The sequence below is a fragment of the Juglans regia genome, chromosome 11 (assembly GCF_001411555.2).
Source record: "Juglans regia cultivar Chandler chromosome 11, Walnut 2.0, whole genome shotgun sequence".
NCBI classification, from domain to species: Eukaryota; Viridiplantae; Streptophyta; class Magnoliopsida; order Fagales; family Juglandaceae; genus Juglans; species Juglans regia.
The window spans coordinates 8095809-8104492 of record NC_049911.1 but is presented as its reverse complement, the minus strand read 5'-3'; positions in this window follow the sequence as shown (position 1 = coordinate 8104492).

Sequence of the window (8684 nt, the reverse complement as noted above, 5' to 3'; positions counted from 1 at the left end):
ATTCCAAGTGGACATTAACGTAACTAAACCTCTGCTTCAGGGCAGACTGCTTCATCATGGAGGTAAGAACATTTGGGTTCAATTCAAATACGAAAGGCTCCCCAACTTTTGTTTCAAGCGTGGCTAGATGAAACATGACCGAGGGAAATGTCCAAAATATAAACATGACCGAGGGAAACATGACCGGTGGACAAATCTATGGCTCAATCAGCAACAGAGGATTAGGCTTCGAGCCATGAGCCAGCACCCCAATTTCAGGAGCCAACACCCCAATCTTAGGAGCCAACTTTGGACCAGATGCACCTCGTAGCCACTTGATCCATGAGGACCTACTACCTGCCACAGCAACAAAAGGCTATGGAACCAATTTCACCCCTGGAAATTCCCAGACCCTAGGAACTATTAATGGAAGTTGTGAGGATCCAAGTTTTTGTCTAGAAGCTGAGGTACAAAAGGCCAACAACATAGGGGAAGCAAAACTGTCAATTCCCCTCTAGTTTGCTTCTCCACAAGTTGACATGCTAACAAAAACCCTTTATGCTCCTGTAGGAAACAAGTGGAGAAAAAAAGCTAGGATGAAGAACAATGCTCTATCTGACATATCAAATCTCCCAAAGGCCCTTAGAGGAACAAGAGCTTCCAAAAGAAATGGCGATGCAATGGTATACTCAACCCTGCAAGGAGTTTACTTCAGGCCCCAATGGTGGAGGCTGCTCAGCAGCCCCACCTCCCCAAATGAATTGCATAAGTTGGAATTGCCGAGGGCTTTGTGAAGTACTCAGTGCAACACTCGTTTGCCTCATCCTCAAACCACAGGCCCCTCCTCATACAGATTCATGATAAGTTTGAATCCAAAATGGTGGATAGGATATTCGGGTACAAAGTAAGCTAGAGTAAACAAAAAGGTTATGGGGATACCATAAAATAGTCATGGGAGAACTCCACAAGGTAGCTTGACTCACTCCATAACACTCTACAAAGCCTACATGGCTATAAAAACAGCTTGAAATGATGGAGTCAAAACATGCACAAAAATCAGGGGGAGCTGCTGAAGTCGAAAATAGAAAGACTCAATACCTTGAAAGAGTCAAATGAGGGGCACCTCTATGTTGAGATAAAAACCCTTCAAAAAGAAGTGGATCTCCTTCTTGAAACTGAACACTCGAAATTGCAACAAAGAGACAAGCAAACCTGGCTTAGAGAAGGGGACAGAAACACCTCCTACTTTCACAAGTGTGCCAGTCAAAGCAAAAAGCATAATGCCATCAAGAAGATCCTAGACATGCAGGGACTTGAACACAATAACCAACAAGACATTAGCAAATCCTTCCAACAATTTTTCCAGGATCTATTCACCTCTTCAAGTCCAACTGGCATTAATGCATGCATAGCTCCACTGCCAAGAAAAACTACAGCAAACATGAACACCTCTCTTTCCCGACCTTTTACTGTTGTGGAGGTAAAAGAAGCCCTTTTTAGCATGAACCCCATGTGATCACCTGGCCCTGATGGGTTCCCAGTAGCCTTTTCCTAGGGACACTAGGACATAGTAGGGGAAAAAGTAACAAAAGTAGCATTGGACGCTCTAAATGAAGGCTGCTGGTCTAATAAGATGAATGATACCCTGACTATTCTTATCCTAAAGATCCCATCCCCATCAAAGGTAACTGATTTTAGACCAATAAACTTATGCAACGTATTTTACAAGATTATTGCAAAAACACTGGCCAACAGGTTGAAACTAATTCTGCCTCACCTTATCTCACCTACTCAGACAACATTTGTACCAGGGAGGTTAATCATAGACGATTTCATTATGGCCTTCGAGTCTTTCCATACCATGAAGTCAAGATTGAAAGGAAGGGAGGGATACAGGGCCCTTAAGCTCGATATGAGCAAGGCCTACGATAGGATAGAATGGACTTTCTTGAAATATGTTATGCAGTAGATTGGATTCAATGCAAAATGGGTGGACACTGTAATGAATTGTGTGAGCTCAGTATCGTATTCTCTTATTCTTAATGGAGCTCCTCAACAGTCATTCACACCTTCGAAAGGCCTTAGGCAAGGGGATCCCCTATCCCCTTCTTGTTCATCCTTTGCTCAAAAGTCCTTAGTTGCATGCTTAACAAAGCTGAACATGGTGGGATCTTAATAGGTCTACCTATTCGAAGAAACAAGCTCTCTATTAACCATTTGTTCTTTGCTAACGATTGCCTCCTTTTTTGCAAAGCAAATCCAACTGAATGGTCCAACTTATTTCACTTCATGGAGACGTATGAGAATGCCTCAGGTCAGAGGCTAAACAAGGAGAAGGCTTCTATCTATTTCAGCAAGAACACTAAGGAGGAAACCAGAGGTAGCATCACTAGCATTGCAGGGATTAGGGGCTCTAACTCTTATGAAAAGTGCCTAGGCCTTCAAGCTCTCTTAAGTAGATCTCGAGTCCAATCTTTTAAGATCATACTGGACAGGGTGCAGGCCAAGCTCACAAACTGGAAAACCAAGTTCCTCTTTTAAGCAGGTAATGATTCTGATCAAAGTAGTCATTAAAGCCATCCCCACCTATTGCATGGGAATTGTTAAACTGCCAAGGCACCTGGTGAATGAGCTTAACAAACTAGTCAGAAGCTTCTAGTGGGGGCAGAAACACAAAAGCACAAGATCCATTGGGTTCATTGGGACCAGATGAAAAGGGCCAAATGTTATGGGGGCATTGGCCTAAGAGATTTTGCCAATTTCAACCTAACCCTCCTAGAAAAACAAGGATGGAGACTTGTTTCAAATCTAGACTCTCTGGCAGCCTAGGTCTTGAAGGAAAAATACTTCCCCAACAACTCTTTCCTGTCAGCAAAACTTGGTCAGGGGACATCTTGTGTTAAAGTTTTTTGGCTACTAGAGCTTTGCTAAATGAAGGCTTGATTTGGAGGATAGGTAATGATAATCAACCTGAGATATGGAATGACAAGTGGCTTTCTAAACAAGCAACCTTCAAGCCTCAGAGAACTCTCAAATTTCTACAAAGGGACATCAAAGTCTCCTGCCTCATAGATATAGCAACCAACCGATGTAAAGCTAACATGATCCATGCTTTATTTACAAAAGAGGATGCAAAGCTAATCAATGAAATCCCACTAAGCCCCTACCCCAAGCCTGACAGGCTTATTTGGAGATGCACCACCTTAGGGGAGTTTAGTGCAAAGAGTGCATACCACCTGCTCGCTGAACTGGACATCCAACAGCTGGGTAAATCCTCAAATCAAAGCAATCCCCACGACCCCTGGACCAAGCTCTGGAACCTGAGAATCCCAAATACAGCTAAGACATTTCTTTGGAGGGCATGTCTCAATGCCCTTCCCACTCGAGCAAACCTGTTAAAGAGAAAGACTTTAGAGGAACCAACATGCCCCATTTGCAAGCAACAACCAGAGACCATTGAGCATATACTATGGGACTGTCCATCAACCAGAGATGTTTGGAGCCATAACACAAGGAAATTACATAATTCAAGCCCACACTTTCACCAGTTCAAAGACTTAGTTGCTAGCTTTATGGAGACTCTATAACATGAGGAGCTAATGTCTTTTTCTATAATTTCATGGCTAATATGGAAGAGAAGGAACGACATGGTGTTCAAGGACCTGTTTCTGCACCCAATGGCTATTACCCAGCAATCAGCCCACTTGGTGGAGGAATTGAAGCAAAATCCACAACAAACTACCTCAGTTTCTACCAGGCAGCAGGCATATATGTGGGAAGCTACACCTCAAGGTAGAGTCAAACTAAATTGGGATGAAGCACTTGACAAAAGGGCTTGCAAGGTGGGAGTAGGTGCTGTGATAAGAGGTAGTGAGGGCCAGATCCTTGCTACTCTAAGGATGCAACATCATCTTTACCCAGACCTCTTTCTGACTGAAGCTTTGGCTACACTACAAGCATCCCTTTTCTACAAATCTGTTGGTTACTCAAATGTGAGCATGGAGGGTGACTCCTTGCAAGTGGTTAATGGTTTGAACTCAACCTCAGACTCCATCACCTATGCAAGACAGTTTATAGTTGATACTAGATACAACCTTAATAATTTTTGTGATTGGTCAGTAAGGCACATTGTAAGAGTCAACAACTCAGTTGTTCATGCCTTAAGCAAGGATGTACTTCGCATCAGTGATTACACCACCTCTTTTGACTTTGTTCCCCCTTGTATCCGCTCTTTGGTTTAACTCTTCTATCAATAAGTCAATGCTTGTGAAATATCATCGGATTGGAGATCATGATCCAACTGGTGCCAACATTTAACGTCGTGTGTACATTTTTTCTGCAAATTGGACAGGTCTCCGAGCATTGTCACGAGCTATGCTGTTGGAGATAGCAGAATTGTGGGTCCCACTAGAGGAGACATTAGGACGAGACGTGTGATTGGCTTGGGAGAAGCCACGTCCTATGGAGAAGAACGAGCATTGTTTGCCCTTGTTCCCATGTCCAGTTTTGTTCCCATAGAAAGCATATGCTTGTGTGTTGAAGGAAACAAAAAGTTGAGTCTCACATCTCATATCCTTGCAGCAACGGCACAAGCTCGGCGTAGGAGGGCATCGGCGGCTTAAGCATGGAGGTGGTGAGGGGTTCGTATTTAGGACCTAAGCTGTTGAGGAGGGAAAAAACCTTCATATTGTCAATCACGGGATGTCCAGCTACAGCTTGGTGGTCGCACACAATGTTGAATCATTGGAGGTGATCTTGCAGCGACGTCATGGCTTCCTTCCTCATGTATGTCAACTGTTGAGTAAGCTGGAAATCCCTTTCTTGGGATTCTTGGGCATAGGCTTCTTGAAGGGCATGCCAGACTTGATACGAAGTCTCAAGACTGACTACTCCTTGGATGGATGGACCGATAATCCATCCACAGAGTAGTCAGTCAGATTTCCTCCATCTTAGGTATGTAGAACTCAGTTCTTTGTGACTGGTTGTTGTGGCTTCATCGGGGATGATTTCATATGGTGGAGGGGAGGTAGCGTCTGTGAGGTGTCCCACGAGGTCTTGGCTCTAAGCCAAGGCCACGACCTGCTCTTGCCGTAAGGTGTAATTTCCCTGGTTCAACCGTAAGGTCACAAAATTGTTGACCGAAAATGAGATTGACGCCATGGGAGTAAGGCTCTCTTGCTCGCGCAAGGCTCTGATTACCATAAAGACAATTGAATAGGAGGTGTTTGTGAAAAATTCTTACACATCGTGAGAGTCTATTGAGAACCCTTACGTTACAAAGTTTGAAAAAGTAATTTAAGAGGATTCGTTGGATGTGATTTGCATTCTAGTGCATGTAGCCGTTGAGTGTAGAGTTTCCTTTTGTGAAATAGGAGCCGTTGGTGGTAGAGTTTCCTTGTGTGGAATTGTATCTGTTGTAGGAGTGTCTGAGCATTTTCCTTTATTTTATGCTATTTGGTGACCTACCTATTAAAATCTTGAGACAGTTTTTGAAGGGTAATATTACTTTTCATCATAGATCTTTTCATTCCCAATCACTCGTAAATATAGCACATTTACCCGGGTTCATATACCAAGCACTTAAAATGTGTCATATATTATTAATTAATCAGGAATATACTGCAGGAAAAGCACAAGACACTCGATGGAATTGTAGTGTTATAATGGAGCTATTCAGGAGTTAATCTTCCTGCAATTCTTTCTAATCTCTCTCCTTGAACCTATCAATGGAGAAATATTTCCCATCTTAATCATGGATTTGGCAAACTACTCGAAGAACAGCTCTTTGTTTTCCGAATATTTCTTCACCAATTCCATGGATGCTTCATTCTTTGTGAGAAGAACTTGATCAGAGCTTAAAGGCCTTAATGTCGTTGATCTTGTTGCGCTATCCAGTAATATTTAAAGAGCTAGCTTGAACCTACCATTGTGTCAAACCATAATCTAGGTCCTTAATTTAAGGATAAATGATTGAGGGCAAGGGTGTGGAGGAATCTAAATTACCCAGAACACACGTGATTAACTTGGTTTAACTTCAAAACAAAGTCACCATCTAAATTAACCTGGTCTAATTCAGTATGGAAAGATGATTATTGAAGTTTGAATAATTGTTATGCAGGGAGCCACATGAAAGGAAATGCCTTGTGCACTAGCTTCAGGCAGAGACTCTACAAACCAGTTAGGCGAAGGTGGTGGACGCGGTCCGTGACTCCTAGGAGTGCCTCAACTGGATGCAGTCCTAGAAGGACGCACTGAAAGCGCAATGTTTCGAGCTACGAGAAGGTAAGGAGGAAGTTGAGTCCCAACTCTTGGAGCTGTCACAATCCCATAGGCAACTAGAGGGGGGGTCTCGGGGCAAGAGGGTGACAAAATTGGAGGTCGAGCTTGCTGTGACCAATGTGAAACTTGCCCTATTTACGCTTGAGCTTACAGCGGCCAAGCACCTTTGCAACCAGGCTTGGAGTTGTGAATACTCCCGAGGGTTAGAGAAACTAAAGAAGCACTGGATGTCAACCGTGGAACTCTCCTTTGTGACTTAGGCCTAAGTCAACGGTCACTGGTGAGGAGGGGAAAGTGGGACACAGGGCAGAGGTGTTCCCCCTTTATGCTGAACAAGTGAGGCGTAAGTGTGGTGCTTCAGCCTCAGGGGCCATGCAGGATCTGAGATTGACCCCCTGGAGGGCAAGGGGAGAATGGGACACTTGGGAGATGTGTTCCCCCTTCAACCGTCGAGGCACGAGCATAGAGCAACAACCTCGGGGGTCAGACAAGATTTCGAGATCGACTACATTGGCTGGTGAGGGGAGAATGGGACACTTAGGAAAGGTTTTCTTCTCTTAGCCCGTTGAGGCACAAGTACGAAAAATTGGCCTCGGGGGCTAGGCGGGATCTGAGATCGACCTCACTAGCAAGAAAGGAGAAAGTGGTACACTTGGGAAAGGGGTTCCCCCCTTCGGCTGTCAAAGATGGAGCACGGAGCATCCATGAATTCCCCCCTTTGTGACTTGAAAAGGTTGTCTTCAGCATTGACAAAATCGTCTGCCCAATCCATGAATTCCCGCAAGGTCAAGGAGGTCTTCCTTGCGATTTCAACCATAAATGAGCTAAAAGGCCACAAGCCTCCCAGGAGTGCCACCAATGTGATTGTTTCATCTTGATCGTTGGTGGCCAATCACTCCCTATTGAAGCGATATAGGTACACTTTCAGGCTCTCTTCTTCCCTTTGCTTCACAGTGAGTAAGTAAGTGGTTGGTCATCTTCTATTTCGGCTGGCCATGAATTAAGTTAAGAACTGTCGATCAAGCTTTTCAAAGTTGTTAACGGAGCCCAACTGGAGAGTCTTGAACCATGGCTGGGCAAAACTTTTCAGATTAAGGGGGAATGCCCAGCACACTATCTCTCCCGGGAAGCCATCTAATGTCATGTGAGTTTTGAAAGTTTCTAAGTGTTCGGTCAGATCCTTGGATCTGTCATACAATTCTATTTGGGGAGCTTTGAACTTGGGTAGGAGTGGCACTACAATCACCTCTAGACTGTACAACAAGTCTATGTTGCTGAGTATTTGATCTACAGACGAGGACCCTCCCAATCTATTTGCCATATGCTCGTACTTGTCTTTGAGGCCCCGTAGCTCGTCGCTCATTCGTCTATGTACCTCACCAACGGCTTGTGACTCTCCCTCCATTTCTTAGCTTTACTCAGGCTGGCATCCTCCCCAAGTTTTGCGCTCGTTTTACTTATCACTTCGCCCTCTGGCCTTAGAGCCTCAGTGTCTGCCATCAATTTCTTTATTAGTTCTTCCATCTCCGCCATTCTACCTTCCATTTTCGTGAGTGAGGATTGCTGCTCAAATGTGGGGTCCAGAATACAAATGGCAAGCTATTGTTGTAAGGCCAAATAAGATCGGATCTCATAGACGGCACCAGCGGTTAGGACTTGTTAATGTGTACTGCCCATTGAAGGAGTTATCTTCAACCTACTACCTACAATAGGAGGGGAAGGTTGGCCGAAGCTGGGAAGCCTCCGTTGTCAAAGTCAGTGAACTCTCCTTCCGTTTTTCAAGGATCTAGAGGCTGAGTATCGCTTTCCTGTCTTCTGTAGCTTTTTGCCTTTTTCACTGTTGTCATGGGTTCACTTTTGCATCCTTCCTCATGAAACCCGTCTGTCACGATCATTCCCACTTTTCATGGTGACGGCGGGATACAGCATTTATGCGGCCATCAATAACAGACATCGAGCCAGTTTAATGAGGAGAGGGGAAGAGCTGCTAACTGAATCCCCTTCTCATGGTGGACGCTGTCTAGGCCCAATTTCTTCAGATCCTTCCAGTTCACTCTTTTCACAAATCGTGGGTAGGATAGCATGGGCTTGGCCCAAAATTTAAGATCTCCCTTCCAAATTCCAATAGCTATACACAATATTTACAGCGAAGGGTCAATGTTAGGGGTGTAAAAATTAACGGGAAAGTTGAAAAATAGGTCTGGACTGGCCCGGACTGGTGAAATTGGTCAGGTTTTGGACCTGTCCGGTCTAGGACCAATTCCCTTAGTTCCAAAATCGATCGGTGCTGGTCCGGTTCCAGTTCTACGCTTTTTAGGTCCAGAACGGACCGGTTTACTATATTATATATTTTAAATTAATTTTTTTAGTATTATATATAATATTTATAATAATATAAATTATAATTATATATAAGATAATGTTAT